General features: G+C 52.2%; 1 long non-coding RNA gene across 1 annotated transcript in view; it reads left to right on the top strand.

The window, feature by feature from the left end:
• Positions 1-2,279: 2,279 nt before the first annotated feature.
• LOC129145662 (uncharacterized) overlaps positions 2,280-13,271 on the top strand; it is a 20,715-nt gene continuing 9,723 nt past the window's right edge. The window contains exon 1 of the long non-coding RNA XR_008551579.1: positions 2,280-2,440. This is a non-coding gene — a long non-coding RNA (uncharacterized LOC129145662). The remainder of the gene's footprint in view (positions 2,441-13,271) is intronic.

Here is a 13,271-nt window from a genome sequence, read left to right as displayed (position 1 = left end):
ACAACTGTGAGCATCTGAGTGACGTTTAAAGCCAGGCGAGTGAGTCTGCCAAGGAAATGACTATAAATGCTGAGAAGAGGACAAATGACTGACCCACGGGCACTCTACCATTCCATGCTCAGGGAGAATGGGAACCCCCAGCCAGGGGCGCTGAGCAGTAAACACTGTGCCAGAGAGACGGTGATGAAGCTGTCGGGTTCTGGAAGCCCGTGAAGAGTATGCATTGAGAAGTCAGTCACCCGTGAATCAAAGCTGCTTTCACATCTTTAAAGACTCATGCTCCAAAGCCAAGAAAGTGAAGAAAATAGCTGGGACTACATCAAACTAAAAGCTTCTGTATAGCAAGAGAGACATTAACCAAAATAAAGAGACACCCCACAAATTGGGAGAGAATATTTGCCCTCCAGACAACTGGTAAGGGACTGGCATCAAAGGTCTACAAAGAGCTCACGCAAGTCAAGGAAAAGAAAAAGAAATCAGTCAAAAAGTGGGCAGAAGAGCTAAACAGACATGTCTCCAAAGAAGAAATGCAAATGGCCAACAGGCATATGAAAAAATGTTCAACATCACTTATAATCAGGGAAACACAAACCAAAACCACAATGAGATACCACCTCACACCAGTAAGAACGGCCTGCACTAAAAAAAACTAACAACGAATGCTGGCAAGGAGGTGGAGAAAAAGGAGGCTCTTACACTGCTGGGGGAAGGCAAACTGGTCCAACCACCATGGAAAGCTGTGTGGAGGTTCCTCAGAACACTACAAACGAAGATACCATATGACCCAGCAATTCCACTCCCAGGAATCTACCCAAAGGACACAAAAACATTAATTCAAAAGGATACCTGCACCCCCATGGGCACTGCAGCACAATTTACAATAAACAGATGACTGATCAAGAAGCTGTGGTGTATTTATGAATCAAAAAAGATAAACTGGGCCTCCCCTGGTGGTGCAGGGGGTTGAGCACAGCGCTGTGAAACCGTCCGCAGCCTCTGCAGCACCAGTTTGATCCCGGCCAGCCGGCAAGAATCCCACATGGCATGGCAGACCTCTCCTGTCTCGCCCCCTGCTTCCCTCAGCAGTGTATTTCGTCAATCTGCCTGCCTGTTCTGTTCCCCGCTCTGTCTCTAGTGAGTCCTTTCACCCTCCCGCACATCTGGCCTGTACTCTGGTTCTTGTATAAATAAATAAATCTTTAAAAAAAAAAATAAATAAACTCATGCAGCAACATGGATGGAGCTGGAAGGGATGATGCTCAGTAAGATAGAAGGGAAAAAGAAAATATCAGATGATATCACTTATAGGAGGAATATAGGAAACAGAACACAGAGTTAAAAAGACAAACCTTACAGGCATCTATAGATCTGAGTGGGGGAGGGTGGGGGCGGGAAGGAAAAGGGATCAAAACAGGAGGGAAGAGCACAAGGGGCAAAGGTGACGGCTGATAGGGGATGTGGTGGTGGGCGATTTACGGGGCCTACACCTGAGGGGAGAAGTCTAAACTGTAAAAATATGAACAACAATGTAAAAAACTAAGGAAAGAAGAAAAAACAAAAAAGACAAAGCTGCTTTCAGGTCACATTTTGAACTTGTACTCAGGTCAAGAACTCTCCATGGAGAGTTCTTTGAAACATGGAAGTGTGGTGGCCTTGATGGGATTAAACTCCAAACACTGGCGAATCACATTTGCTAGGTGGGTAGGCAGAATAATGACCCCTAAAAAAATGTTAACTTCCTAATGTCCAAAATCCGTGCTTCTGTTTTGTAACATGACAAGGGGGTTGGCGCTTCCAGGTGGAATCACGCCGACTAGTGAGCCGACCTTATAGTGGAGGGGCAGCACGACTACCCAGGTGTGTCATCACTGCAATTCTCAAGTTTGTGAAAAGGGGGGGTGTAGATGTCAGGGTGACGAAGTGGGTCCCCACCATCCACAGCTTTGAAGATGGAAGAAGGGGGGCACAAGTCAGACACTCAGGTGACGCTACAGGCTGGAAAAGGCCAAGAAATAGCTTCTCTCTGCGCGCCCTGCCAGCACCTCCATTTTGGCCCGGTTAATTCTGCCGCAGCCCACGCGCTGCAGACCTGTGGAACCACAAACGTGTTGGTCTGAAGCCACTACATGTGTGCCCGTTTGTTCTACAGTAACACCAGGACGTTTGTCATTTGCCCCGTGTGCGGCCTCAAGTTGTCAAGACTGTCGCTGGCGACTGTGACGGTCTCTGGGCCTCAGCGCGGCTGACGCGAAGCTCACAACCACCCTAAGAACCAGCCATCCACTGCACACCACTGGCGCGTAACGACCATCGGTCCACCTAGAAGGCAACCACTGCGGGCTCCGCGGAGTCCTGAGAGGATTGAAAATGCTCGTTCCCAGTGGGAACGCGCGAGCCGGTCGGTTTCTCCTCCTCCTGGGCGCCCCAGACTCGAGGAGCGGTAAGTGCCGCCGGCTCTCCCCCACCCCCCCACCCCCACCCCCCACCCCCCACCCCCCCACCCCCACCCCCCACCCCCCGCGGTCCGCTCCGCTCAGCCGCCTGGGCCCTGCAGGGTAAATGCGCAGCACCAGGCTCCCCGCCCTCCGCCCTCAGGGCGAGGAGGCTGCCAAGGGCCGAGGGCACCGGGGCGGGCGGGGGGGCGCCAGGAGAGCAGCGGGGGGCGCGGAGCAGCGGAGACGCCAGGGCAGCGGCGGAGCCCGGGCGGGGGTCGGGCCGGGAGCCTGCCCGCCCCCGCACCCTGCCCGCCGCGTGCCCGGCAGCCCCCCGGAAAAGCCTAAGAAGCCACCGAGGGCGCCGGGGCGCCTCGAATCCCAGAAGCCCGCACGGCCGTTCCCGCCGCTGCGGCCGACGCTCCAGCCCCCGAGGCGCGGGGCGCCGCTCTCCCGCCCGCGCGGGGACCCTCGGGCTGAGGCCTTCCCCATCCCGGGGCGCCGCGCCCCCGCCCCGCCCCGCCGCCGGGGGCCTCACCCGCACCACAACACGCCTCATGGGGTGGGTTTTCCAGAAACGTCTTTCCGACGACAAGCCCCGCGCCGGGTGTCTGCGGGGGCCGCGCGCGGCCGTGGGGGGCGGCCGCTCTCCGGGCGGGGCGAGGGGCTCGGTGTCCTCGGGGAGGCCCGCGCCCCACCCATGAGCCCGCGACACCCCCCCCCAGCGAAGACCCGCGCCCCGCGCCCCCTCAGGCTCACCTCAGGCGCAGGTGCGGCCGCACGCGCCGCCAGGGGCTCCCGCGCTGCGGCGTCGCACGCGCAGCGTCTCCCGCTTTTCACGGTGGCGGCGTCGGGCCTCGTGGTGCTCCCGCCATCCCCGGCAGCGCCGTTGCCAGGCAACGCCCACGCCACCCCGGCAACCATCGCTGCTCCCCGGGCAACGCCCGCTTTCACGACAGAGGGCGGCGCTTGGCGGCGCGTGCTCTTTGCGACAGTGCGCGCGGGCTTCCGGGAACTCAACGAGGCTCGGTGTGAGTGGACGCCCGCTGCGGCTTTGTTTCGCGCCATTTTGACTTCCAGAAGGTTCCGTAGGCGCTGTGCGTCAGAGAGCGGGAGAAGCTAGCGTGGCTCTTCCTTGGCAGTGGGGTGTGGGCACACTGGGGGGGGGGGGGGGGGCGCGGTGCTTCTGGAGCGAGAAAGCGCGCCTCGTGGCGCCGCGCACTAGGCCCCCTCCCCGGCTGCACCTGCCGGCGCACCGGGTACCCCAAGGTTTGAGTGCTGGCTGGGGGGGCCACGTGCGGAGGAACGGAGCCCCCGAGGCCCCTGCTGACGGTGCTGTTCCCCGAGTCGGCCCCCCGCCCGGGAAGGGGCCCGCCCGCCGCGCGGCCCGCCGTCTCCGTGGGCGCCCCTTCCCGGCCGCCTCGCCCCGCGAGAACCGGGTGTGACTTTGCCTTCTTGGCACTGAGATATATTTGGGGCTGGAAGCTGTTGTTACTGGAAATTGGTAATTATTCTTCAATCACAACTGCCCATTTTGTGTTCTCATGGCTTTTGTGTGTGGTTTTTAATTATGGAAAGGGGAAGGTTTCGGTGCCTGCTGTCTGGAAGAAAACGCCCTGCTACTCAGTAGTTTGCAGCCTAAGGACAAAACGTTACCTAGAACAGAATCAAGTTTATAGAAGAAATTTCTCTGCCAGCTCTTTAAATAAGAAGGCATGGAATGCACTCACTGAATGGTAGCTTTTCTGTAATCATCCAGTCAACTTTTCCTGCAGATTGTGAGACTGAATTTCCCTGTGACTCTACACAATGTAATCATCCTTGTGTCTGTCACAGCTGACAACTCTTTTATGACAAATTTGGTTCAGAGCAACTGAATCTAAATTCCATTTCCAAAATTACAATGTTTTGGAAGTTTTCCTTTTACTTTTTGTACGGCAGAAATTTTTCCATGTAAAATATAAAGGATTCTCTTAAAAATTATCCTAAGGGTTTTCCTTTTTATTACTAAGCTTTATTAAGACTTTTCAACTTTGTACACCCTACATTATATCTCAATAAAGTTGGAGGAAAAATAGTCACCTGGTTGAAACCTAAAAAAAAGAAAGATTTTCTAAGCAGAGTCACTGAGAGAACAGATTGTTAACTGCAATTAAACTTAGGAAGACTTTCAAAGCAGATCCCAGGACGCTGGATATTGCTGTTTTCTGAATAATTAACCCAATACAGGAAAATAAAAAGCCCAATATTAACTCACTTGACAATCGGCATGCTTTATCTGTGTTTTCCTGAAGACAAGGTCCTTTCATTAGCTTGGCTATCACCATTTTAAAACGCAATCTGAGCATCTGTGTCTGTTGCATAGTGTTTTTATATATATATATGATAGGAATTTACTGTAATTACTATGAATTGGGATTTATTTCTGGCAGAGTACCTCAGATCTCTGTTTACTGCTTTTCTTAGCCCTCTCCTTTTCTGTCCCCCATTGGATGATAGGTTTGTCTTCTGCTGGTCTATTTATGGTGCTGGTAGTTACCACTAATTTGCCAACAGCCCACATCTACTTACCTTCACCCGTCATCATTTATAAGTCTGTCCATAGCTCAGTTACTCCCATGTGAAAAGTCAGTTGCTAGCCTTACGTGGCAAGTTCCTGTGAGAAAAAGTCGACCCTTTCTCAAGAAAAATACAGCTGTGCGCCCACCTGTGCACCTTCCCTTGCTCAGGCATCATGGCACAACAGCACGGTCAGCCTCAGGCGTCACCTGTTAGCAGTAAGGCAGTGCTGTGGGGGCCTGAGCGCAGCCCTGCTCAACTGTCACGTGTGTCTGTAACAGAGATGTTGTTTCCTTAGACCTGATGCCATTAGGCAGTGCGAACCCAAAGCCCCTGAGCCACAATGCTGCCTGGGACAAACCAAGCATTTCGGCAGATGCTGCCTCCTCTGCCCCTTCCATGACTTGTGTGGTCATCCCATGAAACACTTCAGTGCTGGATGGTTCGACATACAGGTTAGCTTGTTGAAGTAGTAAACCCTACTACCTTATTTTTCACCCTAACTTCCCTTTCCTTAAGGAATCCTAGATTTACTTATCTTGTTGGGGCACGTTATCCTAGACCAACAGTTAGCACGCTTTTTCTGTACAGGACCAGACAGTAAATACTCCAGGCCTGTGGGCAGCACACAGCTCTGTGTTGGCTGTGCTTAGCTCTGCTCCTGCAGCAGGAAAGAAGCCATGGGCAATATATAGTGAACAAGCAGTATGTTCCAATAACACGTTGTACGGGCAGGAAGGCACAGAGCAGGATGTCTATGATCCTGGCAGACGGGTAAAGGAGAGTCTTGGAGTCCTCCGTGTTTTGGGGGGGCTTTTATTGGAATTTTACCAGTTACAGGGCAGGCAGGGGTGCCGGGGGACGGGAGGCTGGAGGTCTCCTAGCCCCCCCGTGAATCTTCAGTCTTTTCTGTGCTCTCTGGCGTTCTCTCGTGGTCTTGTTCTCGCTCTTCCGCTGGTTCCATTTCCCCGACACCGCCCTGATAAGCCAGTCTCAGCCCAGGTGAACCCACCTGCGTTTGCCCGCACCCCACTCCAGGTGCCCGCCATCAGGCATGCATTCAGGACCGCAGGGATCTATCATCAGTGCCAATGGCAGGAGGGTAGAAAAGCCTGATCATCACTTACCCTACACACGTGATTAGTAACAATGTGACAGACCGGTTGAGGCCATAGCCTGTAGTTTTCTGACTCCTTTCCTAACATGCTTTCCAAAAGGATCTTTGTATGTGTAGGGGCGGGAACGGACACGGGACAGGTTTTCTAGGGTCCAGCAGACCGGGTAAAGGAGGAGTCAGTGGCTTTTTGCAGGCTTTTATTGGTGTTTACCCGGAACTCGGCAGGCAGGGGTGCTGGGGGGCCGGGAGGCTGGCAGGCTCCCAGCCGCCAGCAAGTTTTCACTGTCTGGGCTCTCCGGCCTTCTCTCTCTCTCTCTCTCAGCTTCTGTTCTGCTGCTTCTGGTCTCCCTGTGACACCTCCCTTAAAAGCCCAGTCTTAGCCCAGGTGAATCCCGTCTACCTATGCCCACAACCTACTCCAGGGGCCGCCATCAGGCTGGATGACAGACCCCTGGGGTCCTGAGTGCATGCCTGATGGCGCCCCCTGGAGTAGGGTGTGGGCGTGCATAGGCAGGTCCACCTGAGCTAAGAGACTGGTTTATAAGGGTGGCGCAGCAGAGCGCGGTGTCGAGGGTGGAGGAGTGGAGTGTCCGGAGGAGTACAGCGACTGCAAACGATGGCGAAGAGCGTACGGCTGCTAGAACCGTTCATAAACCTGCCCGGAATGGGTTGGTTGCCTTACAGATGTGTAGTGGCATCTCATTCGCAGGGTTATGGCACCCCCTCACCCGTTGAGCTGTTGCCTGGCAAAGAGGCACCTCCTTCCATCTGCTTGGCCTGGGAAGCAACATCACCTCTCCTTGGTGATACAAGGTGTGTTGGGTCCTATAGTTTGTTGATTGTGCTTGAAAACTCTTCTAGACTCCCAACCTCATTTAAATAGGTTTCTGTGTTTACATTTTCACATTCACAACATGTAAAATGTTCCAGCCTCAAAATCTTTATAATGGAGTTAAATTATCTTCTTTCAAAGACGGTTTTACAGACAAGAATAAACCTAATAAATCAACACACTCTCTTCTGGGCTGAGGAATTTTTTTTCCCCATAAAATTCAATTCAGCTTTTACAGCATGATAATGCATTGCTCTTAATAACTGACACCGGATGCAGTGCCTGCACAGCAACTGCTGTGAGTAATGAGTTAAACATAAGCCCTGGAAGTTAAGATTTTAATAAATTTCTGGTTCAATCTAATATTAAAGCAAAAAAAAAGTTGTGAACACAAGTTTACGACCAAACTTGCAAAGTCTGGAAGGATTAAATTAATCTGTAAAGGGGTTTTCTTAGGCATGACTTTTGTTTTCCAGTGCCGCTTTTCCAGCATTCTTGTAGAATGGTAGAAACAAAATTAAATTCAGAATAGAAGTTTACCCATTGAATATCTAAGCTAAAAGAGGATCATATTCCAGCTAAAGGAGGTAATTTATCTCATATCAGCAAATGTGTGAATGACACTTATCACATGTAAGACTCCGTGCAGGCCACCACGTAAGGTAAAAATAGGTTCAATATATGACCTTCCCTCCAGAAACCCTGTGTGAGAGAAATAGTGTCATATAGAAAAGGTCCACTGCATATATATAAAATGCTGACAAGACAGGGTGAGTAAAAACAGAAAGACATTTTCTTTTGTGGAGACAAAGACGAGATTCTTCCAAAGGGCGGCATTCAAAGTACGTCTTCAAGGATAAGCGAGCTTTCGGCTGTCAGTGTAAATCCTGACACGCTAGGCACTAAGTGCAGATCATGTCTCTAAGCCCAGTTATTTGACCTGACAAAGATAACTAAACATTTTTTGGTGTTCCAGTTTTCCCTTCTATACAAAAAGGCATAATACCTGTTTTTAGCCTCGAGTAAAACATGCAATATTCTCATCTCTACTTCACAATTAAGGATTTTTTAGATTCCTCCAAACATATTATAATTTTTACTGGTTACTTGTGTATATGTTCTTGTACTAATTACCTTCCAGTTGATAGCTTTTAATGTAAGGAAATTATACACATGATACTTTGTACAAGGTAGAGAGGGGGTTCCTGGGAGACAGGCCATGAAAGGGGGAAACCGGTTATAGGGGAGGACAGGAGACTTCCCCCTACCCCTGGGTTCTTCTCTGGCCAGAGGACTAACCACTTAACATCACACACAAATTAGTAGGAAAGAAAATAAATTTAATTATTTGCTTGGGAATCTACACAGATGTGTAGAAATAGGGCTACATTGACATATCATGAGCTAAGGAATAGGACAGGAACCAGGGCTTCAGGGCGGGGCGCATGCCACGAAGACCAGATGCTCTGTAATTATGTGTTTTCCCGGCTGTGCCGATCGGTTTCTCCAGTTTTATTTCAGTAAAAACTCTAACTCTGGGTAATAACCCCATTTTTATTCTTCTGGAAAGTTAAGGGAGTGGTAAAAATACCTCATAAGCCTGCAGGTCCTCCACTGATCTCAGCTTGAAATAATGAGCACGCCAGAGGTTCTCCTGGGGAGGCCTGTCCTCACTCAGGAGGTGCTGTTCTAAGGAACTCATCTGTGTGACACGGGGAAATGTGAAGCCAAAGCCGCCACAGTGGGCATTCACCCTAACACAGAGGTGCGGGGATCGTGGGCTGTCTGGATCTGTGATGTAGTGGGAATCTGACAAGTCACCCCCAGAGGATGACGTGTAACCCCAACAATACTCCCCCCACCCCTCCACTCCACCCCCCACCCCTGACATCAAAATCAGACCCAGATCATGTCTCCTCCCCGTGGCCCTGTAGCCACACATTCCTCATAGCCACTCACCAGGTCTCATCCTCCCCACAAGGGGGATGGGAAGTGGGCACGGTTCTGGGGGAGGAGGGTGAATACGCAAGCGAAATTGAGAAGGGGTGTGCTGGGCGCCAAGACTGGAAACTGTGCCTGTGGCAAGCCCTCCCTGTCCCGGTTCCTTTGCCACTCCCCAGAGCTAGTCTGGGCTCCAAGGACATCTTCCAGCACCTTTGGTACCAACTGAAAGGGGTTACCGGACTCTGAGATCAGTGGTTGAGGCCTCCAAAGATGAACTTCTCTCTACAACTAGGGGAAGCCTGTGTACACTAGCTGCTCTTTGCGCTTCTGGCCATCTCCAGGCAGCACCTGAGGGTCCTCCTTGTAGACTGTGGGTGTTGTGATGGGGGGGCCCACAGTGTCAGCAACGCCCCCAAACCCACGACCTCCTCCTCTTCCCACATGCACAGGCTGCATAGCCTGCTCCCTCCCGCTGCAGGGAGGCCCCTCACTAGAAATCCCTGTGAAATCCAACCACACCTTCTTCCTCTTCTCACTCTGGCCGAGGAGCTGGAGGCATCCCCAGCCATCCTCGTGGTGGACTTGGAAGCTGCTCCTCGAGGCAGAGCCCCCAGCACCCTGAAGCGCACTGTGTGAGTCAGAGCATCCTGTTCTGTGCTCAAGTCGGTATCTGTCTGGGAGTGCGTGTGTGACGTAGCTGGGCCAGCATGAGCAGAACGCGAAGGGTGGGGAGCAGATTGCAGTGTGATGCGCTTCACCTGCGTAAAGGGAGCTTGTTTGGCATGGGGCGGGGATATTTGTTAGACTTAGAGCACAGAGCTCATTCTCACAATGTAGGAAGATTTGCTGAGGTCTGTCATCGACTGATACTCTAGCAATCGGACATGTGTCTGAATGTACTGAGTGAGCACAGAAACGCCATGGGGCCACGCTGTCCGGAAGGGACCGCAGTGATGGTCACAACTGTCGGCTCGCCCCTGGTAACATGTTAGGTGGTTACAAAAGGGAAATGTTCTCACAAAATTTCCTATTCCATTAGGGACTCACCAGAGAGCAGGCAAACAGTCCCAATCACAGCTGCAGCTCTGGTGTGGGGGTGTGTCAAGCCCACAAGCAGCAGATCGTTACATCTCAGTGCTGAACTGTGTGCAGCGCGGCTGGGAACTGGGGAGGGACACAGCTCGTGGCCTCCATGTGTGACTTTGGCCTTCATGCAAGTCATCATCTTGAAGAGGCAAGAAGCTCATATTGCATTAGTACGAAGAGGGATTAAGGGCCTACGGGGTCTGCATGAGGTCGGAGGCTAGAGTGTCCACACATGTGAACACCCACAGACTGCGCCCCAATATGCCTTCTGTGGGCACTGGCCCCCGGGGGGACTGAGGGCTGGCCCACCACCTCTCACCTGGGCTGACTGGCCTCAGATTCCTTGAATGGGGACACGCCCTCCAGTCTTCCCTCCATCTGTTTTCTTTCTGAACAACCTTGCTGTGGTTGGAATTGCCGATGGCTTCTGTCTGAGGTCAGCAACTGCCTGACAGCGTCACATGGGCCACTGGACGTAAGCTCCTCGGGGACGTGGGCAGGCAGGGTGTGGGTGTCCATCATCGCTGTCCCCGCTGTCTCTCTGGCCACTTGCCACAGCAGAGGCGGGAACTGCAGCAGAAACAGCACCTTAGCCAAGCCGCTGTACAGGGCCCGCTCTCCTGCTCCCTGCCTGGTTCAGGGTGTTGGTGGGCACAGAGCCCTGCTGTGGCTGAGAGCTGCCCCTGAGCGTGAGCTGCCTCATCTTCCTGGTGCCCTTGTGCATAGCTTTCCCAGAAGGCCGGAGAATACAGGCCCTGGGGTAGAGCACAGAAAGACACTCCCTGGGCCCCCGGCAGCGGTGTTGAGTGGAAACGCAACGGTGGGTCTCTGCCACCGCAGCGGCTGCAGACATCAGTGCTCAGCCCGGCCAGAGGCAGGGGAGGCTCACCCTCGTCCTGAGGGACACTGCAAATGGCTGAGGTGACCGAGTGCACACTCACAGCTGACGTGAGCCCACACCACAGTCACCCGGCAGCGCAGGAGGTTCCGCAGCAGCTTCCTGGAAGCAGTGGCCACAGCTGAGGTGTGGCTGTGGGCCAGACCACCCTGTCTGTGCCTCAGTTCATCTCTACAGCCTGCATGTTACTCCCGTGAAAAGGACCAGACAGAGTCTACCTCAAGGTTTGCTGCAGGGTTAAATGAAACAGGGCACAAAGCACTTAGAAGAAAGTCTGCATAGAGGAAGCACTCAAAGGGTGGATGGAATTTTATCAAATAGCGTGCAATTACCAACATATCCATTTCCTGCTCTCACAGCAGATGGGTGCTTTAAAAGCACTCCATGCTCCCCACTCGTTCTGATATGTGAAGCAAAAGCTTCCAGCAAGATCACCACAAGCTCTGAGACGCCCTGGTGACAGGAAACTTCACCTTCCCAAACCTTCCCGGCACTTTGTCTCAGAAGCATGAGGAGTGTTTGCTGCCATTCCTCTCGCTCACAAGCCAGAGCTCCAGGGGAAGATTTCGAGACTCATATTCCCACTTGGTAACAATCCATTTACTCTGATGAAATAACAGCGGGTTCATCAGGGGAGAAAACAACTCTAACAGAGCAGGGTAGCTTCTGGTCTCCATGGAAACGGTGTCAGATTCTGACCCCTTTAATCACCTGGCTCCCTTAGGAGAAAGAAAGGAGCAAGGAGGCAAAACCATAAGACTAAAAATCGTTGCTATCTGTGGAACGGATGATACAGGTCAGCAGGCGTGGGCCCAGGCGACTCTCGCCACCCACAGCTATGTGACATTTCCATAGAACTATTTTGTCAGTAAAGGTGACAGGTTACTCATGGTCCTGCAGAGCTGAGTTGTAACTGCTCACCCCGCCCCCATCCTACGCCACAGTCCACAGGCAAGGTGGCACCCTGGGGGCAGGAGGCAGTCTGCAGCCAAGCTGTAACAGCAAGATAATTGGTCTCCACAGGAGTGAATCTAAGATCCCTTTCTCCTTTCCATAGGCCTTTCTTGATTTCTAGGGAAGACATCGCCTGAATGATCAGAGCAGCCAGGTCCCTGCTCCCTAATCAGAGCCCCAGGAGCATTGTTAGCGCAGACACGGCAGCACCAGTGGTTTCAGCTGAGCTGCCTGGGACCAGCCAAGGCAGCAGAAGTCAATAAGCAGCCCCTGGGTCTCCCTGCACCCCGCGGCTTGGGACCGCTCCCTTCAGCCTGGGAGTTACTCAGAATCCGACTTCAGCTATCTTTCCTCCACTCTGCTATTTGTGCTGGCATTCCAAAGATCGTTTATAAATGTGACAGTGTCTGCTCCTCTGCAGATGACCTACAGAGCTAATCCATTTTTGGCATTAAAAAAACACAGGGAAGCATTCAAAACCACTGAAGTGAAAGGGAACAAAATCTATTTTGGAAAAATAGCTGTAAATTAACTATGAAAAGTGTAACCTTTGGCTTGACTAACTTAATTCCCTGTTCCGCCTCACCACTTGTAACAGTCTCCATCCATTAGCATAAACAGCACCCTTTATCAGGTAGAATTTTAACTTGAAATACAGAAATATAATGCTATAAACCACTGATTTATTTCATCCCTCTGAAAAATTACACCCTGTACATCTAGACGCCCAACCCAGTCGTCCATTCACATGGTCACGTTTGCTAGGCGCCTGCCCTGTGTGCGGGGTACAGAGATGCAGAGCTGCTACTATCCTAGACTTCACGTTCTCAGAGGTAAAGACAGCACCTTGCAGGTGAGATGGTGAGAAGGCTACAGAATACAGAGTATGGAATAATAGCTGTGGTTTTGAGTAACTGATAGGCAAAACCTTCAAAAAAGAACATGACATTTGAGCAATAACATGATGAGAGAGCAAGTCTGCTAAATATCAGGGAAGTATGTTCCAGGCAGAGGTAACGTCAGGGGCAGAGGCCTGAGGTAGTGGCGTGGGGCTGTCAGGGGCACCCAGGCCGGGTGCGTGGGAGGGAGTGGAGTAGGCGGGCCAGGATCATCTGGGACAGGAGCCACACTTCATGACCTTTGACTCCTGTCCCAAATGAGACCAGAAGCAGCAAACATGGAAGATCTGAACGGAGAAATCACATGACCTGACTCATGTGAAAGGATCTTTCTGGCATCTGGACAGAGAATGGACTATAGGGGACACAGACGGGAGAGAGACCCATTGGGGGTGTTCTGGCTCCCCAGGGGAACCAGGCCGGGTCAGATGAGACACAGGCAGGGTGGAAGTGAGCAGGGCCGAGAGTGCGGGGAAATGTGAAGGCAAGCAGAGCCAGCAGGACTCTCGATGGGAGGATCAGATAAGAGGAGAGTCCTGGAACGGAGGCA

Source organism: Talpa occidentalis, unplaced genomic scaffold (assembly GCF_014898055.3).
Source record: "Talpa occidentalis isolate TD23 unplaced genomic scaffold, MPIMG_talOcc4v2.1 talOcc4.13, whole genome shotgun sequence".
NCBI classification, from domain to species: Eukaryota; Metazoa; Chordata; class Mammalia; order Eulipotyphla; family Talpidae; genus Talpa; species Talpa occidentalis.
This window is presented reverse-complemented; position numbering and strand designations above follow the sequence as displayed.